This window comes from Scyliorhinus torazame, chromosome 2 (assembly GCF_047496885.1).
Source record: "Scyliorhinus torazame isolate Kashiwa2021f chromosome 2, sScyTor2.1, whole genome shotgun sequence".
NCBI lineage: Eukaryota > Metazoa > Chordata > Chondrichthyes > Carcharhiniformes > Scyliorhinidae > Scyliorhinus > Scyliorhinus torazame.
In genome coordinates, this window is record NC_092708.1 from 313950187 (window position 1) to 313965812 (window position 15626).

The 15626-nt window shown below is 48.6% G+C and overlaps 1 long non-coding RNA gene across 1 annotated transcript; it reads left to right on the forward strand.

The window, feature by feature from the left end:
- Nucleotides 1-7974: 7974 nt before the first annotated feature.
- LOC140407891 (uncharacterized) lies at nt 7975-12802 on the forward strand. Its single transcript, XR_011939867.1, has 2 exons — nt 7975-9945; nt 12324-12802. It is a non-coding gene; the product is annotated as an uncharacterized lncRNA (long non-coding RNA).
- Nucleotides 12803-15626: the final 2824 nt, after the last annotated feature.

Genomic DNA, 15626 nt, shown 5'->3' on the forward strand with positions numbered 1-15626 from the left:
TCATAGTTCAATAATGCAGTTGTCCCTTTGAAATGCTGTTGTTCACTCTGGCATGCTATTACCTGTGGCTGTTCACTTTGCAACAATTATTTTTTCGTCTATGACTGGAGCTTTGATTCCACAACATGGTGCAAAAGCAGCTGAGATAAGAACTTCAAAAAGCTGCTCTTGATTTCCCATGAGGCTCAATTCCTTGCACATAGATCAGACATCGGCAGGAATCTAAGTTAGGATGGGTTTTGCATCCTAACATGAATTATTATTCTTACACTAATCGATATCAAGCATCCCAATTGAAGAGGCTTGACTTGAAAACTCTGCAATTGCGGTATGATTTCTGCAGACAACTTCCAAGGCCTGGACAGATAAATGGAATAATAACCCAAAGTAGATGGTGAACTTTATCGACCTGACTGAAGAAAAATAAATTTTAATAAACCTGTTCTGCAGACAATATCTGACAATAACGAGTTCTATCATTCTGATTGCACAAACAGTATGAGGACGTTTTTTACTGACAATAACCTCAAATTGTTTAGTCCGTTTAACATTCCCCAGCGAGATGGCATACACAGGAGAATAGAATATAATTCTTGTGAAACCTGAAAGTAGTTAATAAATCTTGATTGACCAACTCTTGCAAAAAACATCACCATAGAATATAATGGCACATCAATAGCAAAACAAATTTAATTTGATTTGATTTATTATTGTCACATGTATTAGTATACATTGAAAAGTATTGTTCCTTGCATGCTATACAGACAACACATACCATACATAGGGAAGGAAGGAGAGACTGCAGAATGTAATGTTACAGTCATAACTAGGGTGTAGAGAAAAGATCAACTTAATACGAGGTAGGTCCATTCAAAAGTCTGATGTCAGCAGGGAAGAAGCTGTTCTTGAGTCAGTTGGTACGTGACCTCAAACTTTTGTATATTTTTCCTGACAGAAGAAGGTGGAAGAGACTACGTCCGGGATGCGTGGGGTCCTTAATTATGCTGGTTGACTTTCCGAGGCAGCGGGGATTAAAGGCAGAGTAAATGGATAGGAGGTTGGATTACGTGATGAACTGGGCTCCATTCACAACCTTTTGTAGTTTCCTGCGGACTTGGGCAGAGCAGGAACCATATCAAGCTGTGATACAACCAGAAAGAATGCTTTCAATAATGCATCTGTAAAAGTTGGTGAGAGTCGTAGCTGACATGCCAAATTTCCTTAGTCTTCTGAGAAAGTAGAGTCGTTGGTGGACATTACCTGAAAACAGTGAGGATCCAAAGATTTCTGTCAAGGCCTCAGCAATTTCCTCTCTAGCCTCCTTCAGTATTCTGGGGTAGATCCCATCAGGCCCTGGGCACTTATCTACCTTAATATTTTTCAAGACGCCCAACACCTCGTCTTTTTGGATCTCAATGTGACCCAGGCTATCTACACACCCTTCTCCAGAACCAGCACGGTAGCACAAGTGATTAGCACTGTGGCTTCACAGCGCCAGGGTCCCAGGTTCGATTCCCCGCTGGGTCACTGTCTGTGTGGAGTTTGCACGTTCTCCCCGTGTCCGCGTGGGTTTCCTCCGGGTGCTCCGGTTTCCTCCCACAGTCCAAAGACGTGCAGGTTAGGTGGATTGGCCATGCTAAATTACCCGTAGTGTCCATAAGGGTTGGGAGGGGTTATTGGGTGGAAGTGGGGGATTAATGTGGGTCGGTGCAGACTCGATGGGCCGAATGGCCTCCTTCTGCACTGTATGTTCTATGTAATCTATGTAAACATCTACCAATTCCTTCTCTTTGGTGAATACTGATGCAAAGTATTCATTTAGTACCTCGCCCATTTCCTCTGGCTCCAGACATAGATTCCCTTCCCTATCCTTCAGTGGGCCAACCCTTTCCCTGGCGACCCTCTTGCTTTTTATGTAAGTGTAAAAAGCCTTGGGATTTTCCTTAACCCTATTTGCCAATGACTTTTCGTGACCCCTTCTAGCCCTCCTAACTCCTTGCTTAAGTTCCTTCCTACTTTCCTTATATTCCACACAGGCTTTGTCTGTTCCCAGCCTTTTAGCGCTGACAAATGCCTCCTTTTTCTTTTTGACGAGGCCTACAATATCTCTCGTTATCCAAGGTTCCCGAAAATTGCCGTATTTACCCTTCTTCCTCACAGGAACATGCCGGTCCTGAATTCCTTTCAACTGACACTTGAAAGCCTCCCACATGTAAGATGTTAATTTACACTCAAACATCCACCCCCAATCTAGGTCCCCACCTAATATTGTTCTAATTAGCCTTCCCCCAATTTAGCACATTCACCCTAGGACCACTCTTATCCTTGTTCACCAGCACTTTAAAACTTACTGAATTGTGGATCCGCACATTTAAAGCGGCAATGTCCAGCAAAGAACAGTCAATGCCTCTGCTGTGGCAAGATGGGCCACTACGCTGCCTGCTGTCGAGCAGCTCAACCTGCCAACGCTCCCCAATTCCGCCAGCCTCGCAGGGACGTGCGGACCATTCAGCCTCCATACACCGAGTCATACCCTGACGATATAGAGACCAGTGATACAGACGACCGGGAAGCCTTCCGCATTGCGGTCATTGACAGGAACCGGATGTCCCCAAGCAGGACCCACCAGCCGATGCCAGTGAACAGTGTCAATCCGGGTGATGAATGGTGTGCCACCCTAACGGTCAACCGATCACCAATCACATTCCGTTTAGACACTGGTGCCTCTGCCAACCTAATAGCATGGTCAGCCTTCTACGCCTTGAAGGTCAGACCACCAATTCGGCCATCCCGTTGTAAGATGGTCGACTACAACGGAAACATTCTCAAGGCCATGGGATCCTGCCAGCTCCAGGTGACACACAATGCATATAAGGCCACACTGTCCTTTGAGATAGCTGGATCATCGAAGGACTCCCTGCTAGGCGCACAGGCATGAAAGGTTCTCCACCTCGTTCAGCGGGTACACGCTCTGTCTCCAGAAGGCACGTCAGACTTCCCGGATGCAGAATTCAGGGCACAGCTCAACTCGCTCCTCGCCCACAACCAGGAGGCATTCGAGGGCATGGGCACACTGCCCTACATTTAGAGAACACGGCTCAAACCGGACGCCACCCCGGTCATTCACACACCTCGTAGAGTCCCAACACCACTCAAGGACCACCTCAAGCAGCAGCAGCAGGATCTCCAGGACCAAGGAGTGCTTTCCCGGGTCACGGAGCCCACGCCATGGGTCAGCTCCATGGTGTGCGTTAAAAAGCCCTCTGGCGAACTCCGGATCTGCATCAACCCGAAAGACCTGAACAACATCATGAGGGAACACTACCCCATACCCAAACGGGAAGAGATCACGAGCGAAATGGCCCGGGCTAAAATCTTCACAAAACTGGATGCCTCGAAGGGTTTTTGGCAGATTCAACTGGATCAGTCCAGCAGGAAGCTGTGCACCTTCAAAACTCCTTTCGGCAGGTACTGCTACAACAGAATGCCATTTGGCATCATTCGGCATCCGAGGTGTTTCACAGAATCATGGAACAGATGATGGAGGGCATCGAAAGGGTGCGCGTCTATGTTGACGATGTCATCATCTGGTCCACCACACCACAGGAGCACATCAGTCGTCTCCAGAGTGTCTTTGCTCGGATACGGGAACACGGCCTGCGCCTCAACCGAGCCAAGTGTTCTTTTGGCCAAACTGAACTAAAGTTTCTGGGGGACCACATATCCCGGTCAGGAGTGCGTCCGGATGCAGACAAAGTTAGCGCCATTACAGCCATGCCGCAGCCGGCAGACAAGAAAGCAGTGCTACGCTTTCTCGGGATGGTCAACTTCCTGGGGAAGTTCATTCCCAACCTTGCCTTCCACACAACGGCTCTTCGCCACCTAGTGAAGAAGACCACGGAGTTCCAGTGGCTCCCCGCACACCAGAAGGAATGGGAGGAGCTCAAAATTAAGCTCACCACAGCCCCGGTGTTGGCGTTCTTCAACACCTCTCGAGATACGACGATCTCGACTGTTGCCAGCCAGTCCGGCATTGGGGCGGTACTCCTGCAACGGGATGACACTGCATCATGGGCCCCGGTCGCCTATGCCTCGCGGGCCATGACCCCCACAGAACAGCGCTATGCGCAGAATCGAGAAAGAGTGCCTGGGTTTGTTAACTGGCATAGATAAGTTCCACGACTACGTGTATGGTCTCCCTCAGTTTACTGTGGAAACCGACCATCGCCCCCTGGTCAGCATCATACAAAAGGACCTGAATGAGATGACCCCTCGCCTCCAGCGCATTCTGCTCAAGCTCCGGAGGTACGACTTCCAACTGGTCTACACCCTGGGTAAGTACCTCATCATTGCGGATGTCCTATCAAGAGCAGTAAGCACACTGCCCGATTTGGAGGGGTTCGTCTGTCAGGTCGAAGCGCATGTGGCCTTCACATCGGCCAATCTGCCAGCTGATCATTCAAGTCTGGCCCGTATTCGCCGGGAGACTGCGGCTGACCCCCTTCTACAACGTGTGATGCGCCACATGACGGGAGGGTGGCTCAAAGGACAGTGCCCACAATTCTACAATGTCCGGGACAACTTGGCCGTCATTGACGGTGTCCTCCTAAAGCTGGACCGGATTGTGATTCCACACAGCATGCACAAGCTGGTCCTCGACCAATTGCACAAAGGCCATCTGGGGGTTGAGAAGTGCAGTCGGAGGGCCCGAGAAGCTGTATACTGGCTGGGCATCAGCGATGACATTGCCAACATGGTGCTCAACTGCCCCACCTGCCAAAGGTTTCAGCCGGTGCAACCCCCTGAGACGCTTCAGCCCCGTGAGTTGGTGACGTCCCCCTGGGCGAAGGTGGGTGTGGACCTTTTTCATGCACTTGGCAGAGACTACGTCATCATCATAGATTACTTTTCGAACTACCCAGAGGCCATACGCCTGCACGATTTGACATCGTCCGCTGTCATCAGGGAATGCAAAGAGACCTTCGCTCGCCATGGCATTCCACTTACTGTCATGTCGGACAATGGGCCCTGTTTTGCGAGCCAAGAATGGTCTTCTTTTGCTGCTTCGTATGGCTTCACACACGTGACGTCCAACCCTCTGCATCCCCAGTCAAATGGCAAGGCAGAAAAGGGCGTTCATATCATCAAGCGGCTCCTCCGCAAGGCTGCGGATGCCGGATCGGATTTCTGCTTAGCCCTGCTGGTCTATCGCTCGGCCCCACTAGCCACTGGCCTCCCACCAGCCCAGCTATTGATAGGTCACGCCCTCAGGACCACTGTGCCATCCATTCTTGTTCCTACACCCGACTATGCTCCAGTACTGCAAATGATGTGACAGCAGCATGCTCAGCAGAAGGTGGCACATGACACTCGGGCAACTGATCTTCCTGCCTTGGCGTCTGGAGACAACGTCCGCATCCACCTACCAGAGGGTGGCTGGTCGGCAACTGCCGAAGTTCTCCAACGTGTGGCTCCCCGCTCGTTCCTGGTTCGCATGCCTGATGGCTCCATTCGCCGGCGCAAGCGCCGGGCTCTTCGCCTGCTTCCGAGCTCGCTACATGATCATACACCGGTGCCACGCCCTCCTGTTGTTCCTGGTGTCGACTTCGTGGAGCTTCCTGCCACCATGTCCATTCCTTTGTCGCCTGTGGCCAGGCCCATTCCTCAGCCGGTGGATCCTGACCCACCCTTGAGGCGGTCAACCCAAATTCGCACCCACCGACTAGGCTGGACTTATGAGCCTGTTTGAACATTGGACTCACTAAAGTATTCTGCCACAATGTTAATATGTTTCTCTTTTGTCGTTACAGGGGTTCATTTTGATGCTTGATGTTTACACTTGTTTTGTTTATGGTACAACCTCGTTGCTATGTTGCACCTGACACCTTCCTATGTATACAGTTTAGCCTCATGTACATGTTGTAGATATTGCACACACCCATTCAGCTACACTCAGTACACATCTATATATATTACCACATAGGCACATATTCTTGTAAAAAAGGGGGGATTCATGATATTCAGATACATATCATGGTGCAAACACACATGCACACTGATGGACAGATCAACGGACCAATCAACACACATGCAACATCACAGCCAATCACAGGCAGGGGCACACGCACTATAAAATGGGGAACACCACAGTTCCCGCTCACTGCAGCAGGAGACAGCTCAGGGCACAGAGCTCACAGCAAGCCACTCAGACATCCACCATGTGCTGAGTGCCTCTCTATGATAGTGTTAGGGCTGGGTCCACAGATTAAAGGGGAATGAACGAACCAAAGTAACAAGTTTACAAATGTTGTTATTGTTAGTAATAAAACAGAGTTGTACCATCTGCAACCGTGTTGGTTCGTCTGTGTAGCAGAGCACCCAACACGACAACTAGCAAACCTCGCGGCTAGGATATTTAAGCCTCTCCAGTTTAGATGCAACCCGTCCTTCTTATATAGGTCACACCTGCCCCGGAAGAGCTCCCAGTGGTCCAGATAACTGAAACCCTCCCTCCTACACCAGCTGTTTAGCCACGTGTTTAGCTGCTCTATCTTCCTATTTCTAGCCTCACTGGCACGTGGCACAGGGAGTAATCCCGAGATTACAACCCTAGAGGTCCTGTCTTTTAACTTTCTGCCTAACTCCCTGAACTCCTGCTGCAGGACATCATGCCCCTTCCTGCCTATGTCGTTAGTACCAATATGTACAACGACCTCTGCCTGTTTGCCCTCCCCCTTCAGGATTCCCTCTACCCGTTCGGAATAGATTCTGAAAACCTTGAGCTTGACTACCTGGCGTGTGCTTACAATTAGAATATTTAGGATAAAAATTAGTCTGTAAATTAAAATAGCTTCTGAATTGTCAGTCGTTCCTGAGGAAAGTTTAGTTTTGCAAAGCTTGTCATTTAATTGTCACATTCTGCTTTCCTTTGCAAAACCACTTTACCATCCAATCGGTGCAAACTTGCTGGGCGGGATTCTCCATTGGCTGACGCTGTAATTGCGAAACGCGATTGGGCGGAGAACGGGTTCCCATGCTAAAACCAATGTGTTGGCAGTGCAAGCGGCCAAGACCTTAAAGGAATCGATTATAAAGCAGCCCCAGGGCTCCCTGCAAACTAAAATTTTGAGGTTTCTGATGGCTTTCTGGACAATCCCTTATGCCATGGGGTATCCCCTGCTCAATTGTTGATTGGTATGTGTCGGCAGACCTGGATCTCGTAGTTGCAAACATTGCGGGAGGGGAGGAGATAAAGCTTGGTGACCTAACGGGATGTCACAATCCAAGCAACCTGGAGAGAGCTTTCAGGGTGGGCCAGCTGGTTTCCACAAGGAACTTTGGGAGAGGTCCAGAGTGGATCCCAGGGAAGTCATCGAAAAAAGTGGGCCGGTGTCATATGTCATCGATGTTCGAGGAAATAGAGTGCGAAAACATAGGGGGCGGGATTCTCCGAGCCCCATGCCGAGGAGCGGTGAGTCGGCGCCATTTGCGCAGGCGCTGTCCGCGGCCGGCCGCTGATTCTCTGGCCTTGATGGGCCGAGCGGCCGTGCGGAAACGGCAGAGTCCCACCGGCGCCGTCCACATCTGCTCACAGCCGGCGGGAACTCTGCGCGCAGGGTCGGGGGTGGCCTGTGGGGGGGGGGGGCTCCTTCACCGGGGGGAGGCCTCCGATGGGGTCTGGCCCACGGGCCGGCCTCTCCAGCCCCGGCCCTATTTTGTTACGTGACTGGCCCCTGAGCCCCCACGCCATGTTGCGTCGGGGCCAGCGCGTTGAGGAAGTCCACCGCGCATGCGTGGGTTGGCGCGGCGCCACTGCACATGCGTGGGTTGGCGCGGCGCCACTGGGCATGCGTGGGTTGGCACAGCGCCACTGCGCATGCACGGGTTGGAGCTGCGCCACTGCGCATGCGTGAGTTGGCACAGCGCCACTGCGCATGCGCGGGTTGGCACAGCGCCCAGTTGGCGCTGGGAAGGGAGCTGGAGCGGTGTGAACATTGTGCCTCCAGCTCGGATAATCCCACCCAGGGTTCGTGTAAGGGGTGACAAACGAACGTTGCTCCGAAGGAGCAGTCAAGTAGGGTCAAGCCGGTAATGCTGGCCCAATCCAAGGCAAGTGGGGGTGAAGTGCGAGCCTGAGCAATAGAAAAAACCTAAGCAGCATCGGCAAGTGAAGAGGGCACTTGCCAAGAAATTCGTCCAGCTGAGACCGGGGATAGTTTGCTCCAACAGGAGAGGAGCCTGCCGAGGAGCTTCATCGCTCACAGCGAGTTTGGAAGTCATCGGACAGACTAGATTTATAATGGACTGGATTCCCTCCTACATTTACATTATATTTTTGTAACTTGTCGCTCATCTGTTGTGGTGTATATAGTTCGACTTGACTCTAGAAGGGGGAGGGAAGTGGTGTTGAAGCTCCTTTAAGAGGCGTTTCCCTGAAAGGATCATGTGACCCATTCATCCAGTGGGGAGCCAAGTTTGAGAGTTGCTTGGACATGATCTAGCAGTCGGAGTTTTGTGCCCCTGTGCTCATTAGTTCCGTTAATAAACTTTGTTAATTCACTGATCCGAGTTTGACCATACGTCGCTACATTACGTAATCTCATAGCTATCAATTGGCACAGGCCTATCTGCCACATTGTACCCGTGCTATGACCTCTACACATGGCTTGTCACAAGGCAGGAATTAGACCATAAAATGTAGGAACTGAAGTAGACCATCCGGCCCATCAAGACTGTTATTCAATAAGATTATGACTGATCGGATATGTTAATCATTCACTCCACTTTCCCTTCTTATCTCCATAACCCTTGATTCCATTTGTGATTCAAACTCTGTCTATCCTGAACATACTCAACGACTCAGTCTCTACAGCCCTCTGCTGTAAAGAATTCCACAGATTCACTAGCCTCTAAGAGAAGAAATTCCTCCTCATCGCTGTTTAAAACGAGAACCCCTTACTCTGGGATTATGCCGTCTGATCCTAGACTATCCCACAAGGAGAAACATCCTCTCAACATCTACTCAATAAAGACCCCTGAGGATCCTATATGTCTCAATTATGTTGCCTCTTATTCTTGTAAACTCGGATGAGTACAGGCCCAACCTATTCAACCTCTCCTTGTATAAAATCCCTCCATACCTGGAATCAATCTGGTAAACCTTCTCTGGACTGCCTTCAATGCCAGTATGTCTTTCCTTATATATGGGGACTAAAACTGTTCACAGTGTTCCAGGTGTAGTCTAACCAGTGCCTTGTATAGTTTGAGCAAGAATTCTCTATTTTTATACTGCATTCCTTTTCAAATTAAGTCCAGCATTACATTCATCTTCCCCATTACCTGCTTAATTTGCATGCCAGCCTTTTGTGATTTCCCCTTCATGAAGCCATGCTGACTCTGCTTGATTATATTATGTATTTCTAAATGCTCTGCTATTACATCCTTTATAATGGACTCTAACATTTCCCCAATGACAGAAGTTAAGCCTGTAGTTACCTGTTTTTTGCCTCCCTCCCTTTTTGAATAAGGGTGTTTGTTACATTGGGAGTTTTCCAGTCATATGGGACTTTTCCAGAATTTAAGGATTCTCAGAAGATTACTACCAGTGCATCCACCATCTCTGTAGCTACTTCCTTATTGCCCTTTAGCAATATTAGTTCCCTAGTATTTTTTCTCATTTAGCTCACTTGGCTAGACAGCTGATGCAGAGCAAGGCCAGCAGCATAGGTTCTATTCCCATACCGGCTGAGGTTATCCATGAAGGCCCCACCTTCACAACCTTGCTCCTCACCTGGTTCCTCAGGTTAAATCATCACCAGTCAGCTCTCCCCTCAAAGCGGAAAGCTGCCAATGGGCATCTGGGACTATGGTGACTTTACCTTTATCTTTTTTACTTTTTCTGAAGAGATAGTTATTGTACTTATTTCCTTCCCCTGACCCCCTTTTGTCCCTTGATTATTTAATACTTTTGGAATGCTATCTGTATCTTCCACAGTGAAGACTGATGCAAAAGTATTTATTTAACTCCTCTGCCCAGTGGGCGGCATGGTAGCACAGTGGTTAGCACTGTTGCTTCACAGCGCCAGGGACCCAGGTTCGATTCCCAGCTGGATCACTGTCTATGAGGAGTTTGTACGTTCTCCCCGTGTCTGCATGGGTGCCCTCTGGGTGCTCCGGTTTCTTCCCACAAGTCCCGAAAGACGTGCTGTTAGGTGAATTGGGCATTCTGAATTCTCCCTCTGTGTAGCCGAACAGGCGCCAGAGTGTGGAAACTGGGGGATTTTCACAGTAACTTCATAGCAATGTTAATGGAAGCCTACTTGTGACACTAATAAAGATTATTATTATTATTCCCCATTATTATTTCCTCAGTTTCATTCTCGAGGGCAGTTTTCCAAACCAGGTACCCACTTTTGCCAGACAGCTGACCTTCAGGACCCACGCCGACTGACCTACGGGACTCACGCGGGCCGACCTTTGCAACCCAAACCAGCCGACCTTTGCTACATAGGCCACATTCGCTTAGCTTTCATGCAAAAGGGGAGCCTGCTTGGTCTTCATGATCTCACTTCAATCAGGTGCAGAGGAGGAGAGGGCAATGCGCATATCAGGTGCAGACTTCAGCCAGTTCCTTTGTGCTGTCTTCATCTTTGTGAGGACGGAATCCAACCTCACACATGTAGGTTGTTTGTGAAGGGCAATAACAACAAAATGTTTCTTTTACTCAACACTGGATACTCCTGGGACATGCTACTCCAGAATCTCACAGCCTCATTGGTTTTTGGTATGTTTTTAATGTGCTGTCGCAGGCAATGCACAACAGTGTAGTCTTTCCATTTGGAGTCAGCTATAAGTTAGTAACCGACTCTGGGATCTCAATATCCAAAATAATTTTTCGCCCACCATTTCTCTTTCAAAATCTGAAAGTTTTCCTCTCATTTGGCAATAGTTCTCTGCATATAACACACATGGGGCGGGATTCTCTCAGCCCAGGCCGGGCCGGAGAATCACCGGGACGGGCGCGAATTGCGCGAGGCCGCCCCGACGCCGGTCCACCGATTCTCCGGAGAGCGGAGAATTGGCGCCATTGGCTCCGGTCAGGGGCCGCTCTACGCAGCCGCCCCCAGTGATTCTCGGCCCAGGATGGGCCGAGCGGCCGTACAAAAAATCCCAAGTCCCGCCGTCTCCTTTCTAACCCGGTCTTACCCGGCGGGACCTCGGCATGAATGGATCTGGTGAGGGGGGGGCCTCCGCTGTGGTCTGGCCTGCGATCGGGGCCTACCAATCGGCGGGCCGACCTCTCGGGCTGGGGGCCTTTTTTAATCCGCGCCGGCCCCTGTAGCCCTACGTCATGTTGCGTCGGGGCCGGCGCAGAGAAGGGAGTCACCGTGCATGCGCGGCAATCACACCGATCCCACTGCGCATGCGCGCATTTGCGCTGGTCCCACTGTGCATGCGCAGACCCGATGGGGCCATCTGATGCCAGGACCGGCAGCTGGAGCGACGTGGGGCGCTCCAGTGCTGTGCTGGCCCCCTGTAGGGTTCCAAATCGCTGCTTCTGAGGCCATGTTGATGCCGTCGAGAATCGCGATGGCGTTTACGGCGGCGTCAACACTTAGTCTCAGGATCAGAGAATCCCGCCAATGGGCTTTGCATCCTTATTTGCATTGGCACAATTGACAAATCCATACATCAAGAAATAATTTTTGTGCTGCTTTGTCCTGAGTGAAGTTTCTTATTTGTAGGCTGTTAACCATAGGCCCTAGAGCTCTGTACAGAGCTACCACTAGCACTGCTCTGTCCTGTTGAACTCTCCTGAGCAACTCTCTCCAGCAGATTCAGATGTGAGATTCTGGTCAGTAGATACACTGCCTATTTGAGTCTCTGGCCATCTCTTTCCCGTAAGAAAATTATTCATCTTCACAATCCTCTTGCCTTGCTTGCCAGCAGCTAGAAAATGGAAGAAACTCTATTCCATGATTTGGCGCCAAAAGCACGTACAAACAGAGTGCTTGGCAGCAAGGTATATATGCGGGTTGCGTGGCCTGCTCACTGCTGCTGCTTCTAATAATAATCTTCATTAGTGTCCCAAATAGGCTTGTTTTAACACTGCATTGAAGTTACTATGAAAATCCCCTAGTCGCCACACTCCGGCACCTGTTCGGGTACACTGAGGGAGAATTCAGAATGTCTAATTCACCTAACTAGCACATCTTTTGGGATTTGTGGGAGGAAACCAGAGCATCCAGAGGAAACCCTCATAGACACAGGGAGAACATGCAGACTCCTAACAGACAGTGACGCGAGCTGGGAATCGAACCCAGGTCCCTGGCGCTATGAAACAACAATGCTACCGTTCTGCCCATTTGACTGAAAGACTACGCACAGCCTCCTTTCCTTCTAATTTAAAAGGTGGCAGCGGCCACCATTATCAATACAAATGCTGGTAGCGGACATTGGGTGCTTCACTCGCTATCAGAACCACCGCAGGAGTGCCACTACCAATTGCTCCGTGACCCTCCTGACACCCGCCTGCGACCCACCTGGGGGTCACGACCCTCATTTTGAAAAACCCTACTCTAGGGCACCTATGTACACTTTGGTCTCTGTAATAGCCTGCACAGGACTCATCCAGCTGAGGATGATTGTTCCCCGTGTTCAATTGGACTGAGTTAACCCAGCACGAGCATAAAAGCCGGCAGCTATAGAGCCAGCTAAAAAGGAATGAGGACCCAGTGAATGGTAACCGGGCCCTGTGCCTGTATGATGCTGTTGCTGAAATAAAGGACTTTTAAGAAGCTCATTGGACTCCCCTGGCTTTATCTCAGTCTCTCTCTTCCTTTTAATATATTAAAAGAAGCTCTTACTGTCTGTTTTGACCTTACTTGATAGTTAACCCTCATAGCTTATCTTCTCCCTCTTTTTTTGGTCATCTTCTGTTGGTTTTTTAAACTTTCCCAATCATGTGGCTGGCCACTAATCTTTGCCACATTGTATGATTTTTCTTTCAGTTTAATAATCTCCTTAACTTACTTGACTAACCATGATTAATTTATCCCCTTTCGAGAATCTTTCCCCATCAATTATTTTAATAAATATTTTCCATTGCTGATCAAGTGTCTTTTCTCCTTTCCCAATCTACTCCAGTTAACTCTGCTCTCATTCCTTTGTAATTACCCTTATTTAAGTTTAGTACAACTGTTTCCGGCCCGGGTTTCTCACTCTCAAATTGAATGCTAAATTTAATATGCTATGTCATTATTTCCTAGAGGATCCTTTACCCTCTGTGACTGTTTATTAAATCTGCCTCATTATACATTACCAGATACAAAATAGCCTGATCCTTCTTTGGATCCATGACATACTGTTCTAGGAAACGGTCCCAAATACACTCTCTGAATTCTTCCTGACGGCTACCTCTGACAATTCAACTTTCCCAATCGACATGAAGGTTAATGACACCCATAATTAATGTACTGCCTTTTTTACACGCCCTCATTATCTCCTGATTTATTCTCCATCTTATAGTATAGCTACTGTTAGGGGACCTATAGACTGCTCCCACCAGTGTCTTCTAACATGGATTGACGATTGGCTGTCAGGCAGAAGGCAGAGAGTTGGGATAAAAGGTTCTTTTTCGGAATGGCAACCGGTGACGCGTGGTGTCCCGCAGGGTTCAGTGTTGGGGCCACAGCTGTTCTCTTTATATATTAACGATCTAGATGACGGGACTGGGGGCATTCTGGCTAAGTTTGCCGATGATACAAAGATAGGTGGATGGGCAGTTAGTATTGAGGAGGTGGGGAGACTGCAGAAAGATTTAGACAGTTCAGGTGAGTGGTCCAAGAAATGGCTGATGAAATTCAATGTGGGCAAGTGCGAGGTCTTGCACTTTGGAAAAAAGAATAGAGGCATGGACTATTTTCTAAACGGTGAAAAAATTCATAATGCTGAAGTGCAAAGGGACTTGGGTGTCCTAGTCCAGGATTCTCTAAAGGTAAACTTGCAGGTTGAGTCCGTAATTAAGAAAGCAAATGCAATGTTGTCATTTATCTCAAGAGGCTTGGAATATAAAAGCAGGGATGTACTTCTGAAGCTTTATAAAGCACTAGTTAGGCCCCATTTAGAACACTGTGAGCAATTTTGGGCCCCACACCTCAGGAAGGACAGACTGGCACTGGAGCGGGTCCAGCAGAAATTCACACGGATGATCCCAGGAATGGTAGGCCTAACATACGTTGAACGTCTGAGGATCCTGTGATTATATTCATTGGAGTTTAGGAGGTTGAGGGGAGATCTAATAGAAACTTACAAGATAATGAATGGCTTAGATAGGGTGGACGTAGGGAAGTTGTTTCCATTAGCAGGGGAGACTAGGACCCCGGGGCACAGCCTTAGAATAAAAGGGAGTCACTTTAGAACAGAGATGAGGAGAAATTTCTTCAGCCAGAGAGTGGTGGGTCTGTGGAATTCATTGCCACGGAAGGCAGTGGAGGTCGGGACATTGAGTGTCTTTAAGACATAAGTTGATAAATTCTTGATTTCTCGAGGAATCAAGGGCTATGGAGAGAGAGCGGGTAAATGGAGTTGAAATCAGCCATGATTGAATGGTGGAGTGGACTCGATGGGCCGAATGGCCTTACTTCCACTCCTATATCTTATGGTCTTCTTCCCCTTATTATTCCCTTTCCTCCACCCATATGGATTCTACATATTCCAATCCAAGATCATATCTTGCTATCATACATATTTCATCTTGTACTAACAAAGCTACCCCGCCATCCTCTCCTTTCAGTCAGTCCTTACGAAAAGTCACATACTCCTGAGTATTTATTTCCCAGCTTTGAACACCTTGCAACCCCATCTCTGTAATGGTTATAAGATCTATCACCCTCAATTTGTACTATTAATTCATTTATTTTGTGCCAAATACTATGTGCATTTAAGTGAAGAGCCAGCAGCTTTTTTCTCACTTTGCTCTATTTGCTGCTTTTATTTTTGTTTGTACACTCTGTTCCTTCTTGTCGCACTCTGGATACCATTACCTAAATAGCTGTTTTGCAATTCTGCCATATCCTTTTGCTTTGTAAGCCCATGTATTCCCTCTCAGAACCATCTCTATTTCCCTAGTTACGTGGTTTGCAAAAATACTGGCCCAGCATGATTCAGATGTAGTCCCAACAGCCCAGCCCCCACTTTCCCCAGTACTGTTGCCAGTGTCCCACAAACTGAAACCGACTTCTTCCACACCAGTCTTTGAACCACATATTCATCTCTTTAATTTTACGTACTCTATGCCAATTTGCACACGGCTCAGGAAATGATCCAGAGATTCTAACCTTGGGGGCTCTATTGTTCAATTTAGTGCCTAACTCTTCAAACTCTCTATGCAGAACCTCGTTCAACCTATGTAACTGGTCACAGTATCGCCTTTTGTGACCTCATCTGAGCTCAAAGAGTGGGAAACTTTCCACTGAATGAATGTGACTGGCTGTTGCTAAGGAGCTCACAAGGCCACATGTGTGTGGTTAACTGTCCACATTTGTAGGAAACCTGCAATTGCTGCAAAACGCAAAGCTCTTGTATCCTGGTTTTTGGGATTCAGCTGGAATTAGACAAATCAGCAC